The following is a 22,945-nucleotide window of genomic DNA, read 5'->3' as shown; positions in this document are numbered from 1 at the left end:
TATCAATATAAACATTTTTTGGATTGAGGTAATGGATGTATTTGTTTTGAGTTTCCTGCTATTTTTCAGCAATTTGTATCTATATTTTCTGTGTAGCATTTTAAAAAAGATTTATCTGTTTCATAGGCAGAGTTACAGAGAGGCAGAGGCAGAGAGAGAGAGAGAGAGAGAGAGAGAGAGAGAGAGAGATCTTCCATCTGCTGGTTCGTTCTCCAAATGGCTGCAACTGCTAGAGCTGGGCCAATCTGAAGCCAAAAGCCAGGAGTTTCTTCCAGATTTCCCAAGTGGGTGAAGGGGCCCAAGGACTTGGGCCATCTTCCACTGTTTGCCCATGCTCATTATCAAGGAGCTGGATAGGAAGAGGAACAACTGAGACTTGAACTGGCGCACATATGGGATGTCCTCACTGCAGGCCACGGCTTTATCCTCTACATCACAGCACCGGCCCCTTCTTTGTAGTGTTAAAAAGTTACAAATATTTTTCAGGTATACAAAACAGTACAGAAATAACCTAAAAAGCCTACATGTATCCACCTGCTAAGAAACTAAGCATTCTCAATACTGTGAACCTGTTGATGTCCCTCTCTCATACATACTCCTTAACTGCAGGATCTTCTAAAGTTTTCTCAGCAAGGACACTTGCCCAGGATAAGTTGCCTCTCATTCCTTGTCCTTTCTCTATATTTTTACTATATGTGTATGTACAGAGCCCTAAGCAGTATACAGTATTGTCTTATAAAAATCTGCAAGCAACACACTCTATGTAATTTCTGTAATATGTAGATTTGTTAGGTTATTTAGAATGTTTAGAATGCACTTGACTTTTGCTCAACATTATGAGCTTCTAGTCACCACTTTAATCTTGTGAATATATGTGTGTCCTGTTCACTAAATTTTTATTCCATACTGGATTGCACTGAGTGGGCAAACTAAAATTTACTTATATATGTATGTGTATATTTATGTATTTGTAAATTGTATATGGGGTGTGTGTGTGTGTGTGTGTGTATAAGAACATACATATCTCCAGTGATGGACAGTTAAGGTTTCCACAATTTTTTATTCTTAAAAATAATGTTGCTCTGAATTGTCTTGTACATGTACACCTGAATACAGGTGAAGGAAATACTCTAAGGGATATATATCTAGAAGTGGGGGACTGACGCTCCAACTTTTGTAGAGATGGCCAAATAGCTCCACAGAACTGAGGAACCATTTTACATTACAATATCCAATGTATTCTTGCAGTTTCTCTCATCTTGCCTTACAAGTTGAGGCTTTCATTAGTTACATGACTGTATATAGCTTTAAAACTAGATGTCCTTCCACTTTGGGGTTACATCCTGATAAGCCTATCATAAGTTGAAAATACTACACAGTGAAAACACAATATACTGAATCTACTGAACTTTGCAACTTAACATCACGGGACACTGGAGAATATCGGATCTCTACCTTTGTGACCATGAGGCTGACTGGGAGTTGTGGCTTGTTGTCATTGCCTAGTATTGCAACAGTGTCACTCTACATGTTGCTCGGTAGTGGAAAAGACCAAAACTCTAAATGCCAAGAAAGGCTCCTATTGAATATATTGTTTCACATGAAGCTAAAGTTGAATATTATTAAATTGGACCATTCTTAGGTCAAAATTACCTGTATTATGCTCTTGAAACATAGGACCTTTTGTCATTTTGAGGTGCTCTTTATCTATAATCATCCTTTTTTATCTTAAAACTAACGTGGTTGTAATATAGCTAGAAAAGCTTTTCACTATTAGTATTTCTTGGTATAGCAATTTATTTGCTAATTATTTCTTTATTTGAAAGGCAGGGAGAGAGACCCACAGACAGATCTTCCATCAGCTGGTCCACTGTCCAAATACCTGCAGCAGCTATGGGCTTAAGCAAACTGAAGCTAGGAGCCTAGAACTCTATTCAGGTCTCTCACATGGGTGGAAGGCCCCAAGTACGTGAGCCATCACCTGCTGCTGTACCTGGTGCTTATTAAAAGGACGCTGGAATCAGTAGCAGAGCCAGGAATTGAACCAGGTATTCTATATGGGATGCAAGCATCCCAAGTAGTGTTTTAGCCATTAAAATAAAAGTTCATCCCCGTTTTCCCCATTTTTAAACAAAAAAAATTTTCATTAAAAATTTCTGTGATCTAAACATCAATTTTTTTCAAGATGGCAAGTTTTCTCTCCCTATATCTGCAACTACCGATATACTTAAATATATTTCTAACATGTATTTTCTGCATTGCTTTTTATTCTATTTTCTAAGATTATTTTTCACCATATATATTCTTGCACACTCAAAATTGTTCATTTTCCCTTACATTATTCCATGTTATGAACTCTATTATTCTTTCAATGGTTATTCTTAAAATTTTTTTACTATGAACATTTAACACATTATACATCTTAAAACAATAATCTAAAATTTATCCATGTGTTTTTAAAATGATTTACTTATTAATTTGAAAGGCAGAGTTACAGAGTGACAAAGGCAGAGAGAGAGAGAGAGGAGAAAGGAGAGAGAGAGAGAGAGAGAGAGTCTTCCATCTGCTGGTCCACTCCCAAATGGCCACAACGGCCAGAGCGAGGCCAATCCAAAGCCAGGAGCCAGAGCCAGGAGCCAGGAGCTTCCTCTGGGTCCCCCATGTGGGTGCAGGGGCCCAAGTACTTGGGTATCTTCCACTGGTCTTCATGGGTGTTCTGAATATGGTTTTTTTCCTAGGGTATGGAATAGCTACCAAATTGCCAGAAATGGAAGTAACTACATTCATAATTTAAAAGATGTAAAGATATATATTTTAAATCAATGTCTACAACCATCAGGAAGAGTTATTGGTTTTGCTTTGTAGTCCATCAAACATGTGTCATTAATGCTTTTTTCTTTAGCATGAATAAACACAATCTATTTTCACACATTACATTGCCTGTGGTACCTATTTCTTCAAACTTTTCTATAGTTTTTCAAGAACTTGAAAAGGAAAAAACTGTAAAGTTTTAAATTACAAACTGCTGGGGCTGGCGCAGTGGCGCAGCGGCGCAGCGGGTTAACACCCTGGCCTGAAGCACCGGTATCCCATATGGGCACCGGTTCTAGTCCTGGCTGCTCCTCTTCTGATCCAGCTCTCTGCTATGGCCTGGGGAAGCAGTAGAAGATGGCCCAAGTCCTTGGGTCCCTGAACCCACGTGGGAGACCTGGAAGAAGCTCCTGGTTCCTGCCTTTTGATTGGCACAGCTCCAGTCGTGGCCATCTGTGGAGTGAACCAGCAGATGGAAGACCTCTCTCTCTGTCTCTACCTCTCTCTGTAACTCTTTCAAATAAATAAAAATAAATATTAAAAAAATTTTAAAAAAATAAATTACAAACTGCTGGGAGTTGCTGAGATTGATTGCTTATTGTGCCTTTGTTGTATTCATAATGTTTTACTTAAACTTACATTCTAAAAAATATACAAATATATTCATATGAAGTGCACAAGACAGAAAGAAGAACATCTATCCTCACACTGCATTTTCAGACTAGACCTTGTGAAGAGACGATAACTTCATCACCATGGTACCTGCCAATGACAGGTGTTTGCAGAAAACAACCTGAGACAGATTTAACTACCAAAAAGTCATTGTAAGAGAGTAAGAGGAGGTTTCAGGGAGGAGAAGGCAATGAGAAGCAAGGTCTCTGTGCCCCTAATTAAAAGCAGCCCTCTTCCTCTTTCCCTAGCTTCCTCTTAGGAGATTCCATATAGAGAAGTATCCTAGACTTTGGCCCCAAATAACCTGAGAGACGTTCCTATCTAGTATCTTGAAATTCTGATGAAGGACGGGGGTTTAGTAGTTATCACAAGAGGTTTCAAATCTCAAATGTGTATCAAGCATTGGCTAAGACTGAATAAATAATGTCTTACATATACACATTCATTAACTCACAAATTGATATTTTCCAAATGCTTATAGAAGCTATTGATGATTAATACAACATACGTGTTTACAAATCTCTCTGAAGTTATATTACCTCTATTTATTTTCTTCTCGAAAAGAAAAAAAAAAGTACCTGAGAGTAAATGCAGCATCATGAATTGATAAGAAAGCAGGGGATATAAATGATAATGTTAAAAAGGTTCCTCCAGTTCAAAGAGCTGGAGAATGACAACTCAGAGTGGCAAATTAGAGTAAGCAGTTTTTGATCTGCTTGGCCTCCCTCTTCTCTGCCTAGACAACTTGAAGCTTGGGAGTCCCTGGGGTTTTGCCCTCAGAGCAGCTTAAGTCCATAGGTGGTCATTAGGTACAGCCAGAGGCAGCTGTGCGGGCCCTGTAACTACCTATCTCTCTTCTTCATCGCTAGATCTTACACCAAGAGTCTACACTATTCCTGAAAATATCACAATGAAGGATATGACTTCTCAGAATGGCTACCGTGCTCCTTGGAAGGGCCTCTGCTGCCCACCCTTGAAGGGAATTCCAAGTCATAGTGAGCGGAGTCAAAGCAAGTGCTAGAGAGCTCCTGCCCTGCTAAACAGCTCTTGTACCAGGGGCAGAGCCAAAAGGTCATAGGTCACTCACCCAAAAATTAAAAATCAATGAACTGAGATATGAGCAAAGGAAAGGAAGTGCTTGTTCACCTCTTTTAGTAATTTCTTCTCAATACCTCTAATAAGCCATGCCACAGAAATACCAATCTTCACATGGTAAACAGTTGGGCAGAAAGAAGGGTGCAGAGTGAGTAGGTTGCACAGTACCAGGTAGGAAATTAGGGAGATACCTATTCCTGTTCCTGTCCCTTTTTCTGAGATTTGTGAAAAAAATTTCGCCACCTCCAGAATATTTCCCAAGTATACTTAGCTTTAACTTCTCAGTGCAGAGGGACCCATGTACATGAGCAACTCCAATTTCTCATCTTCACTGACCACCCTCACCATAAGGCTCACTGGATACCATGGTGGTTAAGGTAATTATGGTGGTAGACACAGTAAGGGACCTTGTGACTAAGAAAGTGGAGGAAGGCATAATCCATTCCAACTTTTTATTGGCAAGTTGGGCAGTAGAGCCAAGGATGAGCTTCTGCTGCCTTCCCAATGGCACATAGGAATCCTCTCATGGGCCCCTGTGGAGGCCAGTTTAGATATATTGGATTTCTAAAGAACTCACCTTCTCACCACCCCTCTCCCACAGAGGAACTCCTACACACCATGTTATCATTAATCCTATCCTAATTCCATGACTTCTTTTCTTCTATTTTTCTACCATTATAAAAATATTTTATATGAGTACAAAAATCTGATTCAATAATGTATTATGGAATTGTTTCTAACACACTCAGAATGAAATGTGTAGTAGAAATTACACATTTTAGCTCATTAGCTAGATTTAACTAGACACAACATGATTAGGTTCTTGATTATTCTGCCTTTGAATGATAATACTTAACTGAAAAATAGCTTGTCCTTTGTCATAACTTGGGAGCCAGTACTAAATGGAGGCAATCTATTTATCATTTACACTGTAATCTACCAAAAGCCAAATTAATCACAAGTCTAATCAGTCTAGCTTTAATCAAATAACATTTGGCAGAATTTATTCAGAGGGCAGGATTTACAGCTTTTTGTCCTGCATCATGTGAAATAGCTAATAAAACATCACATTTTTGTGTTGCTAATGTTCACTGACACAAAAGAATCATAGTTCTAAATGTTATATTTTTGCTGGCATAAAATGAATTAATACATGTTAACATAATTTGAGAAGTTTCTATAGAAACAAAGCTTTATTTTTGACAAATTTTGAAGAGACCTGAATGTGCAGTCCTTTGAGACTGGAATATATTAGATATGTCTTCTTAGTCTGGCAAAGAATTGTATGCCAGAAGATTAAGAAGCATGGCCCACAGCACACACTATTGAAGACAAGGACGGGTCATTTTTGTGCCCTTGCATGGGCCCACCAACAACTGATATTGGGTAGATTATCCATATGCAGTATGTACACAATCCAGATATTTCCTGTGGATCTTTTCACATTAGCCACAAATAGAAACAGAAAGTATAACAAATGAGCTCTTTCCTCTATAGTTGGAGGCCAAATTCAGAAAGTCATAGATAAATTAATAAATGCCCTTATATGACAGTGGTAGTTTGACCACAATAAAATAAAAATAAGGAAAATTCACATGAAATTAAAAATAAAACAGCCTAGTGAGTAGTGAGAGCCTGTGGTATTTTGAAAACGTGTAAGCACAGATTTGCTCAATAGAGGGTTCAATTTGTGAGTGAAATACTAGCTTTTCTATTGCAATACCTTAGTGCATAAACTTGACAAACATCTTTTCTTTATGCATTGCTCAAAGCTGTAACAAAGCCACAGTGTCTGGGCTTAATGAAATGACTTCCATGTGAGCGAATGGATAGCAAATACGACTTTGGAAAAGAAACTCACCAAAGGGAATCAGATGTGGAAGTGTCTTTGGCTCTCTCTCACACACATACAAAGGCATGTCAGGATATAAAAGTGATCTTAGGTCCAAAATAATTTAATTTGATTATTTTTCCTAGATTAAAGTATTTTATAGCTACTAATGCCTACCCTATTTGAGTTCAGAAAAATGATGCACAGGACAGTCATTGATAGAAATATGATAGAAGAAAAACAAGAGACAAAAAAATAATGGTATTTGCCAGATGACATTTCCGATATCTTAATTAAAAGAAAATCTTAAAATCTCATGAAGCATAAATTTGGTGTGAATTTCTTAACTATGAAATTTCTTAATAAACAAGTTACATAAACTTTTAGTTTCCCATTTTCTCAGGAATCACAAGAACTGGTTGATCTGCTGGACACATTGCCAATTGTTGCACTGATGAAATTGGCAACATGAAAACAAACGGCTGCATTTTATTTTTTATTTTATTTATTTATTTATTTATTCATTCATTTTTTGATAGGCAGAGTTAGACAGTGAGAGAGAGAGAGACAGAGAGAAAGGTCTTCCTTTTTCCATTGGTTCAGCCCCCAATGGCCGCCACGGCCGGCGTGCTGCTCCAATCCGAAGCCAGGAGCCAGGTGCCTTCTCCTGGTCTCCCATGCACTTTGGCCATCCTCCACTGCACTCCTAGGCCACAGTAGAGAGTGGGACTGGGAGAGGGGCAACCGGGACAGAATTCAGGGTGTGCTTGCGCTGCAGGCAGAGGATTAGCCAAGTGAGCCGGGGCACCAGCCACTGCGTTTTATTTTTAAAAGATTAGGAGCAGGTTCATTTCACCTTCAAAGCACCCCATCCACAAACAGTCTTGCTAATTTTCAAATGTGGGTTATGGGGCCTCAGGTGTAGAGAAGATCACATGTCGTCAAGACCCTGGCAAGAAGTATTTGCCAAATCTTCCAGAGACAAGGCACAAAGCCTAAACCCGCCACTGTGATCTTCGGCAGGGATTCTCAACCTCAGCACTACTGACATTCAGGGACAGATCACTGTTTCTCGGGGGTGACTGTCCTGGGCACCCTTTGTCCAGTAGCAAACCCTTTCCCACCTCAACCCCTACACCCATTGTGATAACCCAAAATATCTCCAGACATTGTTAAATGTTTCCTGGGAGACAAAAATCACAGAACTACTGTATAGACAACACTTCTCAAACTGCCTGTAGTGAAAGACTGAGTTGTACCTGTCTGTTATGGCGTGATACTTTAGAGAAACACAATAAATAAAATTACTAGAAAAATTATGTACTTTAAACATCACAGCAATACCAAAATGCTGTCAGAGTTAAAAACACTTCATCATAATTTCTTTATTCAACATAGAAAAGAGATAAAGATTTTTGGGGTTGTCACTGGCCTGCGAGCCACATTTGAATAGCATTGGTCTAAGAATAAAAATGATACAATCTTAGCATCATCCAGGTGAACAAATTCTACAGTATACTTTTTTTTTAAAGATTTATTTATTTATTTGAAAGTCAGAGTTACACAGAGAGAGGAGAGGCTGAGAGAGAGCAAGAGAGAGATAGAGCAAGCAAGAGAGAGAGAGAGAGAGAGGTCTTCCATCTGCTGGTTCATTCCACAGTTGGTCACAACGGCCACAGCTGTGCTAATCTGAAGCCAGGAGCCAGAAAATTCTTCTGGGTCTCCCACATAGGTGCAGGGGCCCAAGGACTTGGGCCATCTTCTACTGCTTTCCCAGGCTATAGCAGAGAGCTGGATCGGGAGAGGAGTAGCCAGGACTAGAACCGGTGCCCATATGGGATGCCAGCGCTTCAGGCCAGGGCTTTAACCTGCTTCACCACAGCGCCGGCCCCTACAGTATACCTTATACATAGAATATCTACCATCAGAATTACAGCCTGATCTTGAGTTAAAATATCATTTGATTTTTCATATAAAACTCAAGTTTTATGGCTGGGGTAGAAAGGATTGTTATAAATGGAAAAAAAGAATGCTTGAACTTGGTTGAGGAAACACTGAGGATTCATTATTCTATTCTCTATTTCTGTAAGTTTTAAATTCCCCTCATGAAAAGTTAAAAGGGAAGTGTGTATGTAAATGTTCGGCCTAGCAGTTAAGATACTGGTTATAACACCAGTGGCACATATCAGAGTGCCTGGGTTCTATTCCCGGCTCCAACTCCTAACTCCTGCTTCCTGCTCATGTAGATCCTGGGAGGTGATCGTGATGGTGCAAGTAATTGGGTTCATCCTCACCATTTGAGGGGATCTGATTGAGATCCTGGCTCCTGGTTTTGGCCTACTCCAGTCTCAGCTGTTGTGGGCATTTGGGGAGTGAAACAGGACAAACGCTCTCTTGCCTCATGTCTCTTTCATAACAAAATAAAAATTAAAACTAGATGAATAAACAATTAAAAGGTAAAAGAAAGCTATTTTCATGTTATTCTAAAACCATAACCATCACCAGTCTCCTTCTGCTTCCAAGCCTGGTCTTTATCTAGGGAAATCATTTTGATCTGAGGAAGAGGGATCATATAAACATTATACTATCTTGGAAATCAGAAACTCTGTTTTCCCAGTGCTCCAGTGATGGCTCCACTGCCAGTCACAACCTTGTGGCCTGGTGAGCTGCAGATCCTCAAAACTTGGTTCCTCTTCCCCCCAGCCCAGTATGCTTGGGCCGTGCACATGTGTCCAAAGTAAGGGACTTCTTGTGTTTTTGTATGATGGAGTGTCCATATAAATGGGCCAGCAGTGGTAGCTCCTGGGGTCCTTCACACCACAGGCCCTCCAAGCATGCATGAGTGAAGGCAATGACCTGCGGTGATCCTGGCCACTGACCAGAGGTCAGCCTCAGCGTGTGCTCTTCAGCGAGATGGAGACAGTGAACATGCTACTATTTCCAGATTCCTCCACTTTCCTAGGAGCAGCTTGTGACCAAAGATGACGAGTGGGTTCTAGAAGACGTTAGATTTGCAACAGTATCACAGGTGAGATTTACAGGCGGGTTTGTGAGTGTGGCCCCTGGGGTTTCTATTGCACGTAGCCAAGGGGACAGATCTGCAGCCCTCCGTGCAGCATGCCATATATCTCACGGCTCCTCTTAACAGCCTTGATTCTGAAAGTGCATGTGCCAGCAGCTGCACACAATCAATGTGCGCTGAGTTTCCCTCTAACAAGCAGCCTTGTCTAGAAAACTTCTTTTACAGATGTTTATAGCTTTTGTGGCCTTCTATTCACTGTCTGTTTTTTTTTTTAAGCCAGTGTGATCTTTCAACATATGACAAAACATACCCATGACCCAGTAAACAATGCACCTAAAAATTATAACTTAGGGAAGCCTACAGAGAGCTAGGAGAATATTTAAAGCAGGTTTCCACATAACACATCGATAATTGGTTCTGCATTGTAGCTAATGGAAAACACACTTTCTGTAAACTGGGAAAATGAATTGCATAATCCACATATAGCAAACTAAAAATAGAACTGTAAATAGAATAGAAATTTTCTATTAAAGTGTTACATGCAGTCTTTCAATAGAAACAAGGAGGCCACTGGTCCCTTATTCATTAATCCACTCTCGAGACCCACAGAGTAATACATGGATGTGAAATGGCTGGGCAGCCAGAAACACCCCAGCACTTGCACAGAGGAGACAAAAGACAGTGTCTGGCATCAGGCAAGCAAAGAATCTTCCAAGCTGGTTTGAACCTTCTTTTCCTGGGGCCTAGGGGTCACTCAAATTAGTCCATTTGGAGTATTGGGAAGAAACTGAACAGGTACAACTTTGCCCTCATAAGCCTCCTAATTTCTGGTCCAGGGGATTTCAACCCTGCCTGCACCTCCAAATCACCCAGAAACCTTTTTAAAAATATTGCTGCTTGGTGTATGATTTCACTTTTTTGGGCAGAGTCAGGCACTTGCTTTTTGAAAGCTCCCCAGGTGCTCCGAATGTGCACTCAGAGGTGAGAACTCCTGATCTGGGCCACTGGCCTCTAAGGCAGTCACTGTAATAATGACAGTAATGACAACAACAGCAACAGTCATGACTCCTACTTTTCCTCCTCCTCCTAGTCCTGGAACTCTGCTTCCTCTGCCCCGCTGCATATGATGACGATGGACAGCCTGCTTCGTGCCGGCTGGCAAAACTCTGGGGACTCTAAGAATCTTTTTATTTTCCATTTAATTGCTAAGCTGTGCTGCAGATTTGCTATGGTTATTCTCACTTTCCAGATGAAGAAACAATCATTTAAAAATAAGACCAAGCTTTGCCAGTTGGGTAGAAATGCCAGGAACTGAAAATAAGGAGCTCTTAGACCAAGGCCTGTGTCTGGAATAGCTCTGCTAGGTTCCTCCTTAAGTCCCTTCTCCCTTTTCTCTGTCCTGGAGCTGAACTCTGGGTGCTCACCTTGCTACTGGTTAAGCTCATGGCAGCACACTTCCCAGCCATGCTGGGTTTCCCAGCCATGCTGGGTCCACTGGGCTCGGTTTGCCTTCCAAACTTTCCTGCAAGTTGGAAGCTGAGGCGCCTTATGCTGATGATGCCTGTGAGCTATCTCCAAAAACTGATTTCATGGTCTTGGCTGTGCCTGAGCTTTAGCTTTTTTTCTTTTCTTTTTTGATTTGAGAGACAGATAGGCAGATGATGATGATGATGATGATGATGATGATAAACAGTCATAGAAAACATATATAATACATATAATTTCTAATATATATAAAATCTTTTGAGAGAGAGAGAGCTCATATTCACTGGTTCACTCCCCAGGAACCTGAAATAGGAATTTTCCAGAGTCTGGTCAGAGTGGTAGAGGCAGGAAGGCAAGCGTGGTCTTCCATGCGGCTATTAGAAAAGCAATCAGTCAGCAACCACTGATGCCTCACAGGGTCCGCACTGATAGGAAGGAAGTCAGGAGTCAGGAGCTGCCACTGCAAAGTAAACCCAATTACTCTGATGTGCACTGTGGTGTCTTAACTGCTAGGCTAAATACTCACTCCAGATCTGACATTCGTAAAGGACCCCCAGTGACTCTAATTGGCAGGCATGTTTGGGTTCTGATGGGCTAAGTCATTGATGGTAATTCCATTCTCCTTTCAAGGTGGATTTAGACAGAAGCACTTGCAGACTGGGATAACTGAGAAGACAGGTAAGTCTATAGGGGGCTCTGGAAAAGAACTCTTCTACACGTGGATGCAGACTGTGTAAGCAGTGTTGCTGGAATTGGCTGACAGTGCCAGGAGATTAAAGAGGCACCTGTGTCACTGATGAGCTATTGCATTAACCAACCACAGGATGGCCCTTGTTCTGAAATTCTTATGTGATCTAAGAAATAACCTCATTGTAATACCTTTTCTGTTGGGTTTTTGGTTAAGGATGAAATCATTCCACTATCTATATCTTGCCAATCACTATACCATATTCTAGTGGCCATGTTCTAGTAACAGAAAATCCTTTTAGCTCACACAGAGGCATAATACTATGGCAATGAGTAAAAAAAATTCAAAGTCTGAGAACTCCAGCTGTAAAAACGGAAGCAAGCCTTTTGGACAGCAATATTTTTCTTATGCACATGAAGCAAGTTATAAAGGGAGCTGAAAATATATTTGCTGGTAACATTCTGAGAATAATGTGAGACTTGTACATTGTAAAGAATATTCTTTGTAATCCTTAAAAAAATAGGAATGCTGGTGAAATGTCATTATTCAAATTATCTAAAGAAAAACTACTTCTTTCCCTGCATAATTACTAATGTTTAGATTTTTTTTTCAGAAATCTTACACAAGAAGACCAATTTATATGAACAGGAAAATTTAATTTTCAGAAAGAAGTTATACTCAGTGTCAAAAATCATCAATCAAAGTTTGAAATATAAAAACAAATTACAGTGAAAATATAAGGACATATAAAAGTAAAATAAGGAAACTAAATAAGGTAAAAATATAAAGATTATTTTGAAAAGATAAAAATGTTATTTATAAATAAATACACACACAGATATGAAGTGTCCAAGGCAAAACACTGAAGTTTCAAATAACAGAATGGAAGTCAAATACGGAAACAACAAATTGTCATAACAGATTGTTGTGAAAGCAGAGGTGTAAGTCTTACAAATTTAAGTCAGTCTACATTATTTTGTGTTTCCTTTACAAATGGAACGTTCTCTACGCATATAGAGTCCCTGAAACAGAAAGCTAAACAGCACCAAAGGCAGACTTAGGAAGAAAAACAGCACTTACTTCCCTTGCAAAGGTCTTTTCCTAAAAATCTATGAACCAATTAGCTTAAATGTTCCAAGCTTTATTTACAAAGGATCTGACAGCAATCAAGATAATTCTCATGACTGAATGATGTAGCGGAGAATAAATTCATCTGAAAAATTATCCATCGAGTATGGAGTGAGGCACTACTGAAGACATAAAAAAGTTTAAAATGTGACCGTTATCATCCAGAAGGTACAAAAAGAGCTGCAAAGACAGGACAGATAGAGGAGATGGAGGTGTACTTGTCCATCAACTTTCACCTCCTGTTCTCACAGAGTTTGAATATGGCACAGAGTAAACACCAAATACCCTTGTCAGTTGGTGGGCATTATGAAAGGGTTCAGAGAATGAGGTAAAGTGAGACTTCAACAAAGTTGTCCGCTCTTACATTTAAAAGGCAGATCCAATCAGTCCACAGAGAATTGAATTAATTCAACTTGCCTATTGCCAAAAATAACAAGCATGCTTTCTGACATATGTGAGGGTGGCAGGTGTAATCTGTCTGTGAATAAAACCATAAAGTTTATGCAGGGGTCTGTAGGAGAAAGGAATTATGTAAATGCCAACTCTCAGAAAAGGGATATCTAATTCTAAAGAAATAACATACTTATTCCATTACATAATTTTGAAAATAATAAGAACACACCAGAAAGGTGCTATCACACATGCAGCTAATTCACCCAAGGCCCACAGAGCACTGATTTCAGCCAAGTTCATGTCAACAGGTGAAACAAAACCATCAAGGAGCAGGCAAAAGTCGGAGGAAATCATATCATCAATATAAATTACAGCTCTGAGTCAACACACTGCACAGATGGCAGGGAGGCAGCAGCATGAACCTGCCCCTTTCAAACCTTGAAAACATTAAAAAAAAAAATAGCCTGTCTACTTGCTCAGGTGAGGATTCCGTAGTGGGCCTGGCAGAGATCTCGCTAGATTCGAATTTGCTCAAAAATCATAAAATGTTTTGACAAAGTCAAGTCGGCCTAAAGGTTTTTTTTAAAAAGAAGAAAGATGACACAACAGGAATACTGTAGTACACAGGAATATTTACAATTTCCAAGTTTGATTACCATTAACATTTTTTAAATTCCAAAGGTAAATTCCAACGGTAACAGAATATTTTTTATTTACCCTTTTTATCAGATACAGGGTTTCTGGTAAGCAAATTTGAGCTAAATTCTCTTTCACAAATGAGTGTTTATGAAAAGCTTTGTAATCTCTGTTGATGTGCCACAGACACCAGGAGGTAGGTAGAGACTTCACAGCTCTGCAAAGATCCATTCCTGCCTCCAAAACAATCAACAGTAATCAGTAACAAATCGGATCTCATTTTTAAATATTTGAAATTTGAAAAATTTAAAAATATATAGGCAGTGGTGACCTTGCTTTGTTTGTTTGAGGTTCAGTGTGTTCCTTGAGAAGGAATCTTTCATCAATTTATTTTATAGAACAATCACAAATATGACCAACCATCTCTGTTTGCTTAGGATTAGTCAGATTTGAGCCCTTAAAGTCCAACAACATCCTAGGCAACCCTTCAGTTTGGAGCAAACTAAGGCCGGCATTTTCTGAGGAGGATGGTGCCAAGTCAGTTTCTGTATTAAATAGCATCATCTGAATCCAGGAAAAACAGCCACTGCAATAGCCGACTTGGGAAGCATCTAGAGGATTGTCTGCTTCACCCCTGTAGGTTGGCTCAGCTGTCACTGGATAGGACAAAGTACTAAATAGAAAGAATTTTGCTAACACAATCTCTCCACCCATCCCATACCTAAAACCTCAGTGGTGGAAGGAACTCAGTTACTAGGGAACTGTACAGCCCTTGCCCTTGGGCAGACAGCTCCCACTGGAAAAAGGGATTCTCATCCCAGCTGACACCAGGCCAGGGTGCTGGAAGTACTGGATCAATAGTGAATAGAGGGTAGGGGGAGGGAGTCAGAAGAGAGCACCTCATTATGAAGTGCTGGGTTCTGGCGTGAGCCAAACAACATGCTGTTTCCATCCATGAGTTGTTTTTTGTTTTCTTGTAAAGAAGAACAGTTTGACAGAGACAGCTACTTAGGAGCTATCCAGGTTACTGGGAAATTTTGCAGCTCATTGTCTCAGAATATATTAGGTAAAAAAAAAAATGGATTTTGAAGCAATTTCCTTATTTCTACCCCATTCTAAAACACGGAGAACCTCACGAAGTCACACATCTCAATTTTGAATCACCTCTTTTGCACACTGAAATAATTTTGCTTTTGTTTCTAGGTTTAGACATACTGGACCTTTTGCAGAGCATGCAAGCATGTAAGAAGAAATCTGCAAGTAGAATCTCCTAGCAATTTATTCTTTCTCCTCATATAAGTACAGTTGCGAATGTTTCTCTACTAGTAGCCAGGTATTCTCTATGTCAAGTCAACATAAACAATATTCTTGGCCTAAGATTCAGTTAACAGAATTCTTGTATGGCACATAGAGGAACTAACCCACAATGAGATTCAAACACTCAAAAGAATTCAGTGAGTGCATTTTTCACTCTTCTCAAAATACACAACCAGTATCCAAAGGATCTCTCTCCAGACACAAGTGAAAGAATATAGACTGGCCACCTCAAGACACAAGGTGGGGAGGGGGCGGGGAGTCAGACAGTCCTCTAGGGCATTAAGCCCGGTATTGCATGAAAAGGAACAGACATTTAGCCTGTAGCAGCCGCAGCATAGGCAATGGCTCTTAACGAGACAGATGTTGGAAAACTCACTCATGTCATGCCCATGGGGAAATAGAAACAGAATTTAATATTTAAAAAATTCACAATCCAGTCACTGAGTCATATATTATTTGGTGATAAACTGTCCCGCATGTTAAAGACTATATTCTAGGTGGAATGTCATTTTTTTGGCAATGACATGGTACACTGCTTACTTGTCTAAAAACACATGTTAATTTCAGTCCATTCACTCTGTTGCCTCTACAAAGCCAAATATGTATAATAGATCCAAAGCAGTCAGGCAGATTATAGTCTAGCAAAATGGCAATGCCAATTTATATAGGCAGAGTGAACCAAATACATCCAGTCACTGAATAGAATGAGTAGCTCAAATAGCAAACAACAGCAGTATCCAAGAAAAGTATATGTGCCTATATATGCTAATACATGATACATATGTATGATATGTATGCATATAGTGTGTGTGTGTGTGTGTGTGTTTAAGTGTGAGAGAGAGACAGAAGGAGAGAAAGAGAGAAAGAGACAGTAGTCCTGTGAAAGCTCCTAAGATTGCCCTCACTGAAGTGCTAAGCTTCTGTACAGGATCCAAATGGCATCTTTCAAGAATACACCAGAATTTTGAGATCCAGGTCAAGTCCAGGGGCCCAAGCTATAGGACTGGGCAGTCAGGCACCCTGGGAGCCTCAAGAGTAGTCTTAAAGGTGAAGGAGGTTTTCAAATGCCTGTCACTTCCTGCTGAAGCCAAAACACAAAGTACTTTATACTCTGCACGTTTCATTGAAGAACATCAGAGTGCTGTCAGTTTTTCATCATGATTAACAATGCTCCTTGGATGAGTGGTTTGTGTCACTCACAACTTGCCCCAGCTCAAACACTGACCCTGGGATAAAAGGCTTCAGATCTGGCTTCTAATCCCCAGAGTCTCCTGCCCATTCCTCCTGTTTCATGATTTCCAGAACATCAAATCTCAAGTCACTAATCCATCCCATTCATCTGCTGCAATCCAGCACCAAGGCTACAGGCAATCAGCACCATAGTAATTACTGTAAATCAGTTTTATAGAAGAAAAGAAAAACCTTAGGAAAACAATCTATCTGACTGATGTGTCTTTACAGTATAAATAAATAACATTTGGTGATGAAAATGTATTTCAGAAATTGTTCTCAATTCTGGTTCCTATTATTTCCATTCACAGTCTTGAACATATAATGACACAGGAAATGAAATTATTTATATATATATATATATATATATTCTTTCTGATTCTGATTCCATACAATGATGGTTTCAGAGAACATTTATTTTTAACAGTGTGCAAATGTTCATGAAGAAAGAGACCAATTGATTTCAACTTTACATGAATGCTTTCATTTTGCAAGGATGTGACATGCTGGAACTCAAGTTTTGTCTAAATTCTTATCTTCCACTTTTCTACCATGCAATAGCTGATCCCTCTACCCCCAACACACTCTGTCTACGGTTACACTAGATGTATGACATTAGCCTCCTAATATCCATATACAAATACTCCCTTAGAAAAGAATTGAGGTCACAAGAAAAGCTAAAATCCATGCTACCATTTTTTTAGTTGGAAAGATATACTAAATAGAAAATATGGCCGGCGCCGTGGCTCAACAGGCTAATCCTCCGCCTTGCGGCGCCGGCACACCGGGTTCTAGTCCCGGTCGGGGCACCGATCCTGTCCCGGTTGCCCCTCTTCCAGGCCAGCTCTCTGCTGTGGCCAGGGAGTGCAGTGGAGGATGGCCCAGGTGTTTGGGCTCTGCACCCCAGGGGAGACCAGGATAAGCACCTGGCTCCTGCCATCGGAACAGCGCGGTGCGCCGGCCGCAGCGCGCTACCGCGGCGGCCATTGGAGGGTGAACCAACGGCAAAAGGAAGACCTTTCTCTCTGTCTCTCTCTCACTGTCCACTCTGCCTGTCAAAAATAAAAAAAAAAAAAAAAAAAAAGAAAATAACACAACAAATATAATTTGACCGGAAAATCTGAAAATGTGTGATAAAGAAAGGTACTTGAAAACTGAGAACAGAGCTGAAGGCAAGCTATGAACTGAAGCTAGAAAATACAGTTTTACAAGCAGCATATTTAAACATTCCTCACAAGGTGGGCATTTGGCCTAGCAGTTACGATGCCTACATCACATATTGAGAGCCTAGGTTCACAAACCAGCTCCACTTACCCATTCCAACTTTCTACCAATATGCACCTTGGGAGGCAGCAAGTGATGGCTCAAGTAATTGGATTCCTGCCACCCACATGGGAGACCTAGTTTGAGTTTCCAGCTCTTGGCTTTGGCTTAGCCCAGACCCAGCTGGGGAGTGAACTGGAAGAAGGGAGCTCTGTCTCTCTTTCAAATAAATAAATTAAAGTTAAAGATAATTTAAATATTCCTCAGAAACTGGAACTGAAGCCTGTCTGAAAAGGCATGGATCTGGGACCCCAGAAGGAGATGATTTCTTCTTTACCAAAACATAATTGATTCAGAGCCTAGGACTCAGTCTTAAGCATAAAATGAGCAAAGAAACAGCTAAGACTCAATGCTTTTCGAGATAAGTAGATTTTACTTCAGTGTATATATGGGTTGGTGTCAAATTATGAACAACATTCATGTTCTTAGAACCATGAGCTACCTCACTTACAGTAAAAATGTTCATGTTCTTAGAACCATGAGCTACCTCACTTACAGTAGAAATGTTCATGTTCTTAGAACCATGAGCTACCTCACTTACAGTAAAAATGAAGGCACCAAAGGATAACACCCTTCTAAATGAACCAAAAGGAAACACCCATGGCTACATTTCCAACTCAGGCCCAGTGAATATCCTTCCCTGGCTGAAAGCCCTCTGTTTCCTTCATGAATTTAAGAATTTCATCACAAAATGTTTAGAAACACTGAAATCAATGCATTTTCTTTTAAAAAAAAAATCATAACTACCTTGATAGCACAAGTGTTTGGGCCCTGCCACCCACATTGGAGGCCTGGATGGAGTTCCATGCACTAGAATTTGGCCTGGCCCAACCCTGGCCAGTGTGGCCATCGGAGGAGCAAACAAGCGAATGGAAGATCTCTCTGTCTCTCCCTCTCTCATTGTAACTCTGCCTTTCAGATAAATAAGCAATTAAATAAAATAGAAAGCTGTAACATCCTTGATAGGGCAGCATAACTAAGAGGCCTAATAGACCTTTAAAAATCGAACATTTGCCATGACCATAGATGTTGAACCGTCAATTTGCCTTGTGACCCACTGTGAGTCATCATTGGCATAGTTGGGTCTTCCTGGAAAAAACATAATAAAAATAGCTATCTCAAAGATGTGAAAGACTCTCATATCAAGAATGATATTTTCACTTCCAATGACTGCAATATGAGGAATTTAGGTAAAATGTGAGTGTAAATCTCTCAACACTGAAATTTCACTTATTTTCATGAGATACAAGGAACATGTAATATCATTCCTTGTTGGCTTTCACAGAAAATATCTTACGAAGTGAAAGTGAAGGGAACATGGCCACAGAAGTCCAACTGGTATGTTAGAGGGTTTCCCTTAAGGAATGCCTCCATTGCAGTCTTCCTGGAGTACTCTCCAGCAAGAAACCTTAGAGCACGAATCCTGAAGACCATGCACTGGGGTCAGAGCACCCCAGAGATAACTTTTGTTGCAAGGATTTGCTATCAAATTGGATGAGAATTCTGAATTTAGAATTTCTTTGAAAGATTGGTTCATTTAGTACATAAAATTACCTTTCAGAGCATCATGATGGTTGTTTACATAGTATTAAGGAATATGATCTTTAAAGATGAAGATCTGATTCCCAGTCTTGGTGCTGCCCATTACTACTCACGCAGGTAACTCTGGACAAGCAACTCAACCTCTCAAAGTATTATTTTCCTCATTTGTAACATGAGTAGTCAAGCCTCTGTCACAGGATTTTGCTATCACATTCATGGACATAAATAAGAACTCCATAAGGGTATTTTATGCATTGTATTAACCTGCTTTCTTCTACTTATCATCACAATATAAACAGAAATAAATCATGTAAGTCAAAACATAAAATGGAATACAAGTTGAAAATATAGCTGGGTAATTTTGTGAGGAAAAACTCATCTATTCACCTCAATTTAGTTCTGTACTTGGAATCCATAAATGGGACTTTCATATAAACAGGTAGCTCTTTATTTCAAAATTGTTATGATAGTTTAGTGATTAAAATCCTGTGAAAAGAGTGCAAGATGAACATAAAATTACGCTGTAGACACAAAATAGTAAAGAAAAAATGTATTTTCTACAAATAATGGTTCCATTCCTTTTAAAAATTAATTGTATATTGCCTATCTTAAAAACAAAGAAAAATTCTCTATACATTTCAGACAGCATGTTCTTTCCTTTAAATTCTGAAGTATATTATTAAAGTCTAAAGATAATACAGTGCTGGTAAAGCAGCAATCATCTTAAATGCTAAATATTTATAGAGTTTTATTTTAGCTAAATCTGCAAACTGTTCTACACAGTCTCTTTGTTAATATGTATACTAAGCTCATGAAGGAGCTCAGTAGACATCCCTTAAACAACTATATTATTATTATAGATGGGACTACCCAAGTCAGAGAGATGGGATGTTCTCTGACACCATGGTACACAATCCCTCTCAAGAACAGGTATTAATGGGCACAGCAGCCCCTTGAGTTTCCACTGATGTACAGCTGCATTAAAACACTTCTGAATTAAAATCCCATGACTGTGACCCTGTACAGTCTCTTAACCAAATAGCCATGAGTTCCTAGTATGTGCTGACAGCTGGGCCCTATAGGTCCACTGAAAAGCAAGACATGTTCTCAAGGGATGTATAATTTGAGAGAGAAAGTTATTCCTTATAGGTCAGTATAATACAATGTACAAAGTATTAGAATGTGTATAACACCTAGAATCACTAAAGACAAAGAGTCCCTGGCCTAGCTATAGGTTGAGGAAATTATGGAGGAGATAATTTAATTAACAGAAGTTCTCTTTTTTAAGAAAAAAAAATTATATTTTGCTTATTAGTAGGGAGCCTGGCAATAAAGAAAGAAGAACATTCTATTTCTTTCCGTCTTGCACTTGCTCTCATCCATGTTTTGAGGTAGCCAGAACGCCCTCATTAGAGCTGAGCAGATGCTGGGAACATGCTATTGAATATCTCCACACCTGTGAGCTAAATAAACCTCCTTTCTTTATAACATACCCAGCTTCGGGTATTTTGTCATAGTGACAAAGAACTGTGACACTGGTCTAAACTATTATTCAGTTTCCCTTTACTTTTACAACTAAAGGGAAGAAAATGTCAACAGAAGAACTTGTAAGGAGAAAGTTCCTGTATAATTAACTACACCTAGTCTGTAACATCTTTTGACTTAAGTTCACTCATTTTTAATTGAAGGAGTCGGATCAACTATACCTTCTCCAAACATGGTATTTCTATGACTCCAGGCTGCATTCAAAATAGCTCACATAAATGTTGTCCACCATATTTTATTTTCATAGTAGTAACAGCAATAACTAAAGCCTTAGAAATTGAGTCATATTTTTATTAATCTAAATCTGCAAGATCATTTTTGTAATGTTAAAAGACTGTGATAGAAAAATTTTTAAAAGATAAGTTCAACATTTGTCTTTTTTCTTTTTGTATTTCCACTAAGCAGGGAACACCTAAAATCACTACTTATCTTATCACTCTCTTCTTTAACTGAGAAACTAATAAAAGACTGCTTAATGGTTAGTACCTACAGAACCAACCCTGATGTCCTGTCTCAGCACAGAAAGCACCTCACAGTGTTGCCACACCTGTCTTTCCCCGACTTAGGCTCCTAATCTCCCAACACACACACTGACCTCTACTATTCTGGGTTTCTCAATAATGCACAGGAACAACGTCACACCCTTGTACACAGCACTCAGTAGATTTAGTGTGCTCTCTTCCCAACTCAGCTCCTTTTCATAGAAAACTCATGATCATGCTTTCTGACCTCATTCAGACTTCCTCAGTAAACTCATACCTTGAGCTAAGAAGACTGCTTAGTTGTTTCAGGTTCCATTGTTGCATCATATTGTTCCTGGTTCTGGGTATGAATGACTAAGTTAACAACACAAGTGTCCATCTCCCCTGCTGGGCAGGCAGGGAACTCCTGGTGGCTGAGACCAGGTCTTAACAACTTTGTCCTTTCAACATGCATCAAGAATTATTTAGGAAGTCTCTATTTCGCATAACAGAAACATTAATACCAAAAGGTATACAGTTTAAAATCATTTAACTACAATTGTATTGAAGAATCACTGAATAAAGATGTGAACTAAGCTCCTAGGAAAAAAGAAAACAGTGATATAGAAGGAAATAAGCTGGGCTACTGTGGTGTAATTAATGTGTTATTACAGGACATCCTGGACGTGGCCACAGGACGGCTGCAGAGAAGTGATAGTGCCCAAGAGCTCTAAGGAGAGGTAAGGTCCCCCACAAGAAAAGAGTGGGTGAGGGAGAGCTAGAAAACATAGGTTATTTCATTTGTACTCTCAAATGTGTTGGGTGAACTGGGAAAATTAGCTATACCAAGTCTGTAACATCTTTTGACTTAAATTCACTCATTTTTAAATGAAGGAGTTGGATCAACCATACTTTCCAATCATGATATTCTCATGGGAAAATGTTATGTGGCTAACTTTGGAAGGAGACCTAGAATGGCTGCAGCTCAGAAAGTGTCTGTGCTCAGTAAGAGAAGGGGGTATGATAGGGAGGCAGCAGGTGGCACAGCCAGACCAGTGGACAGCTACTTTCAGCTCAGTGAACTGGATGAGCTGTAGGCCATGGGGAGCCACAGTAGGGTTTGTTTGTACTTTTAGTAACTAAGACACATGATACAAGTTGACCTTTTTAAGTACTGTTGCAGCCATACATGAGATGGATTAGATCAGCATTTCTTATTGTGTTTTGTAAACACTAATTCTATAAGCTGTCAGAAGTCACACACATACTCATTCACTCATTCAGCTCAAATTGTCCTGGCAAGTGTTAGGTTAAAGTCCAGGAAATGTCCCCAGCCCTGGACTTCTTAGAACTTGAAGTATGAGTGTACATCTCATAAAACCTCAAGATGAAAACAGAACATGGATTGCTCCCAGAGAAGCTCTGAGGTGGGTGTCCCTCCCAGGTCTCCTGAAAGCACCCTTGGGATCCTTCCATCCTGCCCCTAATCATGTTTCATCTGACTGTGTCCCCTCCCTAGATTCTGAAAGGGCTGCAACTGTTTCTTAACTGTCCCTTCATACACAGCATATAACATAGAAGCTGACTCAACAAAACTTAGTTGGCCAACTGAAACTAAATGTATGCTCTTCTAAATCTTAAAGAGTTACAATTAGAAACATACTGCATTAGTCCAAGAAAGTTTCTTTAATCAGGAGTTCTTTATATATGCAACAGCTCTTTGAAGTTATTGTTGAGCAGAGTTAAATGGAAACTGCCACAGAGTT

General features: G+C 39.6%; 1 protein-coding gene across 3 annotated transcripts in view; it reads right to left on the bottom strand.

Annotated features, from left to right (window-relative positions):
• Positions 1–22,945, bottom strand: part of PRDM5 (PR/SET domain 5) — a 257,297-nt gene that overhangs the window by 17,984 nt on the left and 216,368 nt on the right. The window lies entirely within an intron of this gene.

The sequence above is a fragment of the Lepus europaeus genome, chromosome 8 (assembly GCF_033115175.1).
Source record: "Lepus europaeus isolate LE1 chromosome 8, mLepTim1.pri, whole genome shotgun sequence".
Classification (NCBI taxonomy): Eukaryota; Metazoa; Chordata; class Mammalia; order Lagomorpha; family Leporidae; genus Lepus; species Lepus europaeus.
This window is presented reverse-complemented; position numbering and strand designations above follow the sequence as displayed.